Raw genomic sequence first — 11,649 nt, forward strand, 5'->3', positions numbered from 1 at the left:
TTCTTCTGAAGTCGTGGGCTAAAATAAAACATAGGGGCCTGGAGAGGTGGCTCAGAGGTTAAGAGCACTGGCTGCTCTTGCAGAGGTCCTGAGTTCAATTCCCAGCCACCACATGGTGGCTCACAACCATCTACAATGAAATCTGGTGCCCTCCTCTGGCCTGCAGGCATACATGCATGCAGAACACTGTATACATAATAAATAAATAAATATTTTTAAAAAACATAGGAAAAAATCAATAAATCTCATAAATAATGCCAAAAAACTAATAGAAAAATGGCAGGTGAAAGAAACTCTTCAAGACATGAAAATGGAAAGAGAAGCAGCAAAGAAAACATAAAATGAAGGAGTTTGGAAATAGAAAATATGAGTAAGTGAACATAAACTACAGATGCAAACATCACCCACAGAATATGTGAGATAATAGAGAGAATCACAAGCATAGAACATATATTGGAGGGAAGAGATTAATCGGTCCAACAAAATGTTAATTCTAAAACATTCTGAACAGAAAACATCCAGGAAATCTGGGACATTATGAAAAAGCCAAATCTATGAATAAGAAGACTATAAGAAAAAGAAGAACCACAGCTCAAATGGGTAGAAAATATATTCAATAAAATCATAAAGAAAATTTTCCCAACCTAAAGAAAAATGCCTATGAGGAACAACAAGCTTACAGAACACCAAATAGATAGGAAAAAAATTCCCACACCATATAATAATCAAAACACAAAATATACAGTAAAAGATACAGGTTATTAAAAGCTGCAAAGGAAAAAAATGCCAAGTAACATATAAAGGCAGACTGTTAGAATGACACATGACTTCTTAATAGACACTTTAAAAGCCAGGAGGGCCTAGATTGGTGTTTTATAGACGGTAAGAGAACAGAATGCAAGCACAGAATATGGTACCCAGCAAAACTTCCAATCACCACAGATAGAAGGAACAAGACATTTCATTTCAAAGTCAAATGTAAACAATATCTATGCACAAATACAGGCCTAGAGAAGGAACAAGCAGGAAAATTCTAACTTAGGGAAGTGAAATATATCCATGAAAACACAGGCAATAAATAAACACACACACGCAAATCCCAGAGATCTGAAACACACACACACACACACACACACACACACACTACCAACAACAACAACAACATAATACTAGGAATTAACAAGCAGTGGTCCTTAATATCTCTCAGTAGCAATGGAACTCAATTCCCCAAGAAAAAGACACAAACTAGCAGAATGAATATGAAAAAGCAATCCATCCCTTTGCTGCATGCAGGGAACACACCTTAACACTAAACATAGACATTGTCTAAGAGTAAACGGATGAAAAACTGTTTCCAAGCAAATGGACCTAAGAAGCAAACTGATGTAGCTATTCTAATGTCCAACAAAATAGACTTCCTCCCAAAATTAATCAAAAGGGATAGAAAAGGATATTTCAAACTCATTAAAGGAAAAACCCACCAAGAGGACATTGCAATTCTTCACATCTATGCCCCAGACACAGGGGCACATACATATGTAAAAGAAACATACCTAAAGCTTAAATCACATATTGAACCTCACACATTAATTATGGGAGACTTCAATACTCCACTACCCCTGATGAAAAGGTCATCAGGACAAAACAAAAAGAGATATAATAGTGCTTACAGGCTTTATAAATCAAATGGGTCTAACAGATATCTACAGAACATTTCACCCAAACACAAAAGAATATACCTTCTTTCCATCAAATCTTTCCAAAATTAGCCTTATAGTGAGTCACAAAGCAACTCCCAACAGATACAGGAAAATTTAAGTCAGCCCCTGCATCCTCTCAGAACACCATGAATTAAAGATGTATTTCAACAATAACAAAAGCAACAGAAAGCCTACAAAGTCATGGAAACTGAATAACTGTCTGCCTATCACAACTCAGTCAAGGAATAAATGAAGAAAGGAATTAAAGACTTGCCAAAATGAATGAAAATGAATATACATATTACCTAAACTTATGAGACATAATAAAAGCAGTGTTAAGAGGAAAGTTTTAAGTGTCTTCATAAGGAAATTAGAAAGATGTCATATTAGCAACCTAACAAGAAACCTGAAAGGTCGAGAACAAAAAAAAAGCAAACATACCCAACCCACATCTAACAGAAGGCTGATTTTCAACGTATATGGAGAACCCCAGAAAATAGGCTTGAAAAAATCAAATAATCCTGTGATGATATATTGTGTACCAAATAAAGCTTTCCTGAGTTTCAGAAGCCAGAAACAGGCACTAGATTAAACAAAGAAGCCAGGCAGTGATAGCATACACCTTAAATCCTAGCACTCAGGAGGCAGAGACCTGTTTGGATCTCTGTGAGTTCAAAGCCACACTGGACTACATGAAATTGATTCAGTCTAGCAGAGAAAGAGAGCAAGCAGTGGTGGCACATACCTTTAATCCTAGCACTTGAGAGTCAAGCCTTTAATCCCAGTTCTTGAGATCTCATGCATTCAGTATTTGGGAAGAGCACATGCCATTAATGCCAGGATTAGGGAAGAAGTAAAATTTATGGTCAGAGAAAGGTATAGAAGGTTTGAGGATACAGGAACTAGAGCATTTTGGCTGAGGACTCAGAGGAATTCAGTCTGAGGATTCATGGGGACAGGATGAGCTGAGGAGTTAGCAAGGTGACAAGTGGCCATGGCTTGTTTCCTCTGATCTTTCAACATTTACCCCAATATCCAGCATTGAGTTTTTATTATACGACCCATTAGAATTCATGCAATATAATCCAATTAAAAATGGGGTATGGATCTAAATAAAGAACTATAAACAGAGGAACCTCAAATGGCTGAGAAGTACATAAAAATAATCAACACCATTAGCCATCAGGGGAATTAAAAGCAAAATGACTTTGAGATTCCATCTTACACCTGGCAGAATGGCTAAGATCAAAACCACAAATGACAGTTTATGCTGAAGAGGATGTGGCACAAGGGGAACACTGTTCCACTGCAGGTGGAAGTGCAAACTTGCACAGGCACTCTGGAAGTCAATATGGTGGTTTTGCAGAAAATTGGGAACTGACCTACCTCAAGACCCAGATATACCACTCCTGTGCATATACCCAGAGGACCCTCTATCATACGACAAGGACACTTGCACAACTATGTTCATAGCAGCATTACTCACAATACCCAGAAAATGGAAACAACCTAGATTTCTATCAAATGAAGAATGGATGAGGAAAATGTGTTACATTTACACAATATATTATTACTCAGCTATTAAATTAATGACACCAAGACATTTGCTAGCAAATGGATGGAACTAGAAAAGATCACCCTGAGTGAGGTAACCCAGACCCAGAAAGACAAAAATGATATTTACTCACTTCTAAGTGTGTAGTAGTCATAAAGTAAAGGAAAAGCATGCTGCAATATACAGACCCAAAGGATTAACAAGGAGTGCTCAAGGGAGACACATAAATCTCACTGTGAAGAGTAAATAGAATGGACATCATAGGTAAATGGGGGTGATGGATTAGGAGCGTGTTCATGGGAACAGAAGGGATCCAGTGAGAAGAAAATGGAGAGAAAGAGTGCTGGGAGAGACATTTGGATTCAGGGGGATCTCTGGGATGATCTACAAAACCTTGTGCAATGGAAACACCCAGGAATCTATGAGAGTGACATTATATATGACTCCTAGAATGGGGGATTCAGAGCCTGAAACAGCCATCTCCTTAACAAGGGAAGACTCCCAGTAGAGGAACAGGGTGCCCATCCAGCTACATAACTTCTAACCTACAATTTTCTCTGCCAACATGATGAGCTGGGGTAAAGGTGGAACAAAAATTATGGGAGTGGTCAACCCATTACTGGTGCAGCTTGTGACTCATACCATGAGAGGGAGCCCACATCCAGCATTGCCTGAAAGACCAGAAGGCAGAGGCTAATACACCAGAAACTTAGTATAAAATAAAATATGACTGGCAAAAAAGTTAAGGAAATGGTTCCTAATGATATTCTGCTCTACTCATAGACTGGTGCCTAGGCCAGTTGTCATCAGAGAGGCATCACCCAGCAACCGATGGAAACACATGTGGTGATATTTTATTTGTATGTTAATAAATAAAGTTTGCCTGGAGATCAGAGGAAATAGCAAGTCATTTTAAGTAAACACAATAGTCAGGAAGTGGTAGCACATGCCCTTAAATCTATCACTTAGCAGGCAGGTTTTTTGTGTGTTCAAAACCACACTAGGGAAGAGAGCCCAGCATGGTGACACATACCTTTAATTTCAGTACCAACCATAGAGATCTGGAGGTCTGTGCAGATGGACAGAAAGTAACAGAGCTGTGTAGGAAGAGGAAATGAGGTATCTGGGCTAGATAGCCAATGAGAGGGCAGAACAGAAAGGTAATAAAAGCCTGGGTAGACAGGAAGTCATGGCATTTGGAAGCCGCAGAGTAGGTGAGGTAGGTTGGCTGGTGGCTCTCACTATTTCCCTGGTCTAAGGCTTTCACTCCTATATTTGGCTCCACATTTTTTATTTAATAAGATCATTTAGAAATTTGTCAACACACAGACACAGAGGTCCACAGATCTGAAGGAATCCTGTTGCAGAAGGGGAGGAAAATTGTGGGAGTAAGAGGCATAAAGGACACCACGAGAAAGCCCACAATATGAACGCACCTGGACTCAGAGAGGCTTGCAGAGCCTGAACTGACAACCAGAGAGCTTACATGGCACTGATCTAGGCCCTCTGCATATATGTTACAGTTCTATAACTTGATCTTCTTGTGGGACTCCTAACAATGGGAGCAGGGGCTGTCTCCCATTCTGTTACCTACTATTGGAACCCTTTCCTCCTACTATGTTGCCAATCAGGCTTTAACAGGAAGGAGATACATAGGCTTGCTGTAACTTGATGTGCCATGTCTGGCTGATATACATGGAAAACCTACCCTTTTCTGAAGAGACAGGAGAAGTGGATGGAAGGAATAAGGAAGGTTAGATGGATGAACTCTAGAAAAGAGGGAGGGGACACAGTGATTGGGCTGGAAAAAATAGTGAATGAATTTAAAAATATAAATAAGAGTATAGGTATGCTCAAATGATGACACTGTCTAGTAAGATGCAAGGGAGATGAGAAGGGATTGAAAGAGAAAGACCCTCGACTCACCTGCTTTGTCCAGTAAGTTCATGGTTTTTAATACAAACAAAACTAATTTTACCCATCAAAGTAAAACTCTAACCCCTATGTTATGACTAACCACAAGTGTCTTCATTTTGAGAATAATTACATAATTTTAAATTAAGAAGTTATGTATTTATTTTGAGAATAATTTGGTAATATTAAATTAAGAATATTTTGCTTATAAAAAATTTGTTTAGCCGGGCGGTGGTGGCGCACGCCTTTAATCCCAGCACTCGGGAGGCAGAGCCAGGCAGATCTCTGTGAGTTCGAGGCCAGCCTGGGCTACCAAGTTAGCTCCAGGAAAGGCGCAAAGCTACGCAGAGAAACCCTGTCTCGAAAAACCAAAAAAAAAAAAAAAAAAAGTTGTTTGCAGGACTGGAGAATAGCCCAGTGGGTAAAAGCACTCGATACTCTTCCACAGGACCTGGCATCAATTCCCAGCACCACATGGCAGCTCACAACCACCTGTAATTCCAACTCCAGAGAATCAAGTGCTGTCTTCTGGAGTCTACAGGTACCAGATGTCCCCACTGTACACAAACATACATTCAGGTAAAACACCCATATACAAAAAATAAAAATTTGAAACATAAGTTGGTGAGCATCTAATAAAAGGAAATAACTTATTCCAACTATATCTAAAAGAACTTTAGGAAATTTAGCTTTTATATGTTTATATTTATAAGGCACATGCATGTGTATATACAGGCAAATGGGAGGGCACAGAATTGTGTAGATGGATGAAAGGATAGCAGATAATTTCTTAGTTAGGGTTTCTATTGTTGCAATGAAACACCATGACCAAAGAAAAAGTTTAGGAGGATAGGATTTATTTGGCATATACTTCTATACTGATGGTCATCTTCAAAGGTATCATGACAGGAACTCAAACAGGGAAGGAACATGGAGGCAGGAGGTGATGCAGAGGCCATGAATGAGTGCTGCTTACTGGTTTGCTCCTCATGGCTTGTTCAACCTCCTTTGTTATAGAGCCCATGACCACCAGCTCTGGAATAGCATCATCCACCAAGTTTTGGCCCCATCACCATCAATAAGCAATTTAGAACAGGCCTTAAAGCTGGATCGTGTGGAGGCATTTTCTCATTTAAGGTTTCCTACTTTCAGACAACTCTAGTTTGTGGTGATACTTTATTTGTGCTAAACTGTGGTGATATTTTATTTGTATGTTAACAAGTAAAGTTTGCATGGGGATCAGAAGAAAGAGCAAGCCTTTAATACAAAATTCAGGCAGCAGTATCACACTACAGTGTGAAGAGTTTAGATTACATGGTGGCTCTCATTATTTCCCTGAACTCTAAGTCTTTCACCCCTACATTTGGCTCCATATTTCTTATTTAAAAAGACTGCTTTGATATTTTTCTACACTAGTTTGTGTGTCAAGTTGACATAGATATGATGATAGATATTGGATGGATATAGGTAGATAGGTAATAGGTAAATAGATGAAAGATAGAGAGATGGATAGATAGATAGATAGATAGATAGATAGATAGATAGATAGATGATAGATAGATAGGTAGGTAGATGATACATACATAGAAATAGATAGTTTATAGATATAGAGAGAAAGATGGAGAGATGGATGATAGAACAATCGAGAAATAAAACAGCCAAATAGAACATTATGCCTCACATTGTGAGTTCTATACTTATTTTTTATCACACTCACTTGATGGCCTTAAAAGATAAGGTGTCATACATAAGGGGAGTTTCAGAAGGTTTAATTCTAGTTCAACATCTCTTTCAGTTTGGAAAAGTTCTGGGACAATGTCAAAGGTCCCATCCAGCTCTAAGATTATCTGGTAATTTTGCCTTACTGCTGGAGATCCAGCCATTAGCAGAGCTACTGCCCTGCTCTGAAGGACTTGGGAGTTTCTAGACATTCAGTCTCTCTTGATGCATTTACCCATCTGAATTTAATAAGTTGATATTGAATTAATTTGGGAAGTCCATAGTGTAGTTACATGATAATAGGGGAAAACAGTACCAAAAACACCACCTGTATATTGGTTTTTCTTTGTTCCTATTTAATCTCTTTTCAGATACACCACATTTGCTGACTGCCTTTGATGGCTTGGCATTAAAAATATATTTAAGCCGGGCGGTGGTGGCAAACACCTTTAATCCCAGCACTTGGAAGGCAGAGGTAGGTGGATCTCTGTGAGTTCGAAGCCAGCCTGGACTACCAAGTGAGTTCCAGGAAAGGCACAAAGCTACACAGAGAAACCCTGTCTCGAAAAACCTATATATATATATATATATATATATATATATATATATATATATATATATATATATATGTGTGTGTGTGTGTGTGTGTGTGTGTGTGTGTGTGTGTGTGTGTATGTAATTTAAGACACAAGGATTATTTCCAGGCATTAAGCAATAGACAACTTTGAATACACAGACCAGCCTTTGCTACAGAGAAGGTGATGTCTTCTAAAAAGTGCTGGGGATATGGTTCATTTGCAGAGTGCTCAGATAACTTATACAAGACCCAGGGTTGAATTTTAAGCCGTGCAAAACATGCAGACTAAAAGTGATGGCTTCAAAACTTCTGAGAACAGGGCTAGAGAGATGGCTCACCAGTTAAGTGTGCTTTGCTATAGCAGAGGGCCTGAGTTCGGTTCTTGTCACTCATGAGTGCTGGATCACAACAACCTACAACTCCCACTTCAGGGTATCTAACACACATGTGAGCGTACAGACACACATGCACATGGATATAAATAAAATTAGTATTGTAAATTTTTTCTAAAAGTATAAAACTGATCTGAGGAGAAAAATGGCATAGAAAATCTCAGGTGTAACTTCTGGGTGTTTACTTGAAAAGATCTAAAATCAAAAGCCAGAAAGTCGTGCACACCCAGGTATATTACTGAATGGTTCACAGTAGCCAAAATAGGGAATGAGGACAGATTCCTATCCACACATGAGTGTGTTAAGAAATGCTGTTCATGCATCTCCAATGGATTTTTATGCAGCCATAAAGGAGAATAATGACATGCCATATGCAGGAAAAAGTATGGCACTGTGGAAACTCAATTTAAATTAAATAAGTTAGAACAGTAAATACAAATGTGATATTTTCTTTAAAAGGCATAATCATGATTTAAATATGAATGTGTGACATGAAATGTGTGTTTTCTCATGGTAAAATTAGACAACTGTATTTATATGTCTGTGGTGTAAAATCAGAAGAACACAGGAGATGTTTTGGGAATAGCCAGCAGAAAACTGAGGTGCAAAAGAAGAGTAAAGAAGATATTAGAGGGAGAAGACAATAACATGGTATAGTATGTACTATGAAAATATCATGATCCCTTTCTTTTGTACAGTAAGAAAATACCTTAATTTCAAAAAAGAAAAATTCATATGTATAAAAATTATACAAACCTCTAGGACCCAAATCCTGGGACATAACCAGTTTAGGACACCCCCACCCAAATCTTCCCCATAGCAGGCCAGCAGGGATATCTCCTACAGGCAGGCTTCTCAACCAAAACTACCCATTGGACCCAGCAATCTACAAGACCCACACCCTAAACCCTAAACCAATACTCATCACCCTGCAATATCAGTCACTAATGAGACACAGAATCTGCCAGCTCTCTTTGGACCAAGAGAGGCTTCTTGAGACAAAGAATCTGCCAGTTCTGACTGGAACAAGAACCCTGATATGACCAAGAGCAACTCCATGAGCCACAGAATCAGCTAGCTTGAATTGGACCAAGAGCAACTCCCTGAGATACAGAATCTGCCAACTCCAATTAGACCAAGAGGTAAGAATGGACCCAAGGGATCCCCTGAGACACAGAAACAGCAAGGACAGATTGGACAAATAACAGCTCATTTAGACACATGCACCTCTTACACCTACTGGAGGAAGAGATGGGTAGATGTCAATGCAAACATACATACAACAACACAAAGAGCAATATGGCATCACCTTCTACAACAGCAAGAGCTCAGCATCACAATGTAGAAGAAGCAGAGAAAAGAAGCCTTAAAAAGAACTTAATGAAGATGCTAGAAGCTTTAAAGAAGCAATGGACAATTCTGTTAAAGTAATTGAGGAAAAGAAAAATAAAAAGTTGGAAGAAACCAATAAATCCCTTAAAGAAAGCCAAGAAAACAACGAATAAGCAATTAAACATGTGAAGGAAACAGTTCAAGACCAGAAAAGTGAAATAGAAACAATGAAGGAGACACAAACAAAGGGTATGCTGGAAATAGAAAATCAGAGTAAATGAACAGGAAATCCAAATGCAAGCATAACCAAAATAATACAAGAGATGGAAGAGAAATTTTTTAGTGTAGATGACACAATAAAGGAAAGAGACTCATCAGTAAAAGAATATACCAAAGCCAAAAACAGTCATAACAAATGTCCAGAAAAACTGGGACACCATGAAAGGGCCAAACCTAAGAAAAATAGGGATAGAAGAAGGAGAAAAATCCCAACTCAAAGGCACAGAAAATATATTCAACAAAATCATGGAAGAAAACTTTCCCAACTTAAAGAAGGAAACACCCATGAAGATACAAGAATCTTATACAACACCAAATAGACTAGATGCCCTAAAAAAGTCCCCTTGCCACATAATAATTAAGCCACTAAACCTCCAGAATAAAGAAAGAATATTAAGAGCAGCAAAGGAAAAAGGCCAAGTGATATAAAGTTATACACATCAGAATAACACCCAACTTCTCCATGGAGACACTGAAAGCCAGAAGTTCTTGGACAGATGTAATGCAGACACTAAAAGACCATTGTTGCCAGCCTAGACTAATATACCCAGCAAAATTTTCAATCACCATAGACAGAGTGAATAAGACATTCCAAGACAAAATAAGATTTAAACAATACCTATCCACAAATCCAGCCCTACAGTAAATACTAGTAGAAAAATTCCAACATAAAGAAGGCAGATATATCCATGAAAACACAGGCAATAGATAACCCCACAGCAGTATATCCCAAATAAGGGAAATACGCACAAACTACCACCAAAAGTTAACAGAAATTAACAATCACTGGTCATTAATATCCCTTAATATCAATGGGCTTAATTCACCTATAAAAAGACAGAGGATAACAGTAGGGATAAGAAATCATGACCCATCCTTCTGCTGAATACAAGAAACACAGCTCAAATTCAAAGACAGATACTACCTCAGAGTAAAAGACTGGGAAAAGACTTTCCAATCAAATGTACTTAAGAAGCAAGCTGGTATAACTATCCTAATATCTAACAAAATAGACTTCAAACTGAAATCAATCAAAAGAGCTAGAGAAGGACATTACATATTCATCACAGGAAAAATCCACCAAGATGAAGTTTCAATTCTGAACATTTATGCCCCCAATACAAGGGCACCTACACATGTAAAAGAAAGATTGCTAAAGCTTAATCACATATCAAAGCCTACACATTATTAGTGGGAGACTTCAACACTCAATACTCAACACTAAACAGATCTGCCAGATCAAATCTTGACAGATAAATAAGGGACTTAACAGATGTTATGACTCAAATGCCCTTATATATATGCAGAATATTCCACCCTAACAAAAAAGAATATACCTTCTTCTCAGCACTACATAGAACCTTCGCTATAATCGAACACATACTCAGTCACAAGGCAAATCTCAGCAGATAAAAAAAAATGGAATAACCTCGTGTATTTTTCGAACAACAATGGCTTAAATTTAGATTTCAACAACAACAAAAATTACAGAAAGCCTATGATCTTATGGAAACTGAACAATGCTCAGCTGAATCATGAACAGGTCAAAGAAGAAAGAAAGAAAGAAAGAAAGAAAGAAAGAAAGAAAGAAAGAAAGGAAGGAAGGAAGGAAGGAAGGAAGGAAGGAAGGAAGGAAGGAAGGAAGGAAGGAAGGAAGGAAGGAAGGAAGGAAGAAAGAAAGATAGAAAGGAAAGAAGGAAGGAAGGAAGGAAGGAAGGAAGGAAGGAGGAAGGAGGAAGGGAGGGAGGGAGGAAAGAAGAGAGAGAGGGAGGGAGGGAGGAAAGAAGAGAGAGAGAGGGAGGGAGGGAAGGTGGGAGGAAGGAAGACAAAGAAAGAAAGACGGAAAGAAAAAAGAGAGAAAGAGAGAGAGAGAGAGAGAGAGAGAGAGAGAGAAAGAAAGAAAGAAAGAAAGAAAGAAGAGAGAGACAGAAAAACAAAGGAAGGAAGGAAGAAAAAAGGAAGGAAGAGAAAGAAAGAAAGAAAGAAAGAAAGAAAGAAAGAAAGAAAGAAAGAAAGAAAGAAAGAAAGAAAGAAAGAAAGAAAGAAAGAAAGAAAGAAAGGTAGGAAGAAGGGAGGGAGGGAGGGAGGGAGGGAGGAAGGAAGGAAGGAAGGAAGGAAGGAAGGAAGGAAGGAAGGAAGGAAGGAAGGAAGGAAGGAAGGAATTCAAATTAAAGAATTCCG

This window comes from Peromyscus maniculatus, chromosome 1, assembly GCF_049852395.1.
Source record: "Peromyscus maniculatus bairdii isolate BWxNUB_F1_BW_parent chromosome 1, HU_Pman_BW_mat_3.1, whole genome shotgun sequence".
In the NCBI taxonomy this organism is placed as follows: domain Eukaryota; kingdom Metazoa; phylum Chordata; class Mammalia; order Rodentia; family Cricetidae; genus Peromyscus; species Peromyscus maniculatus.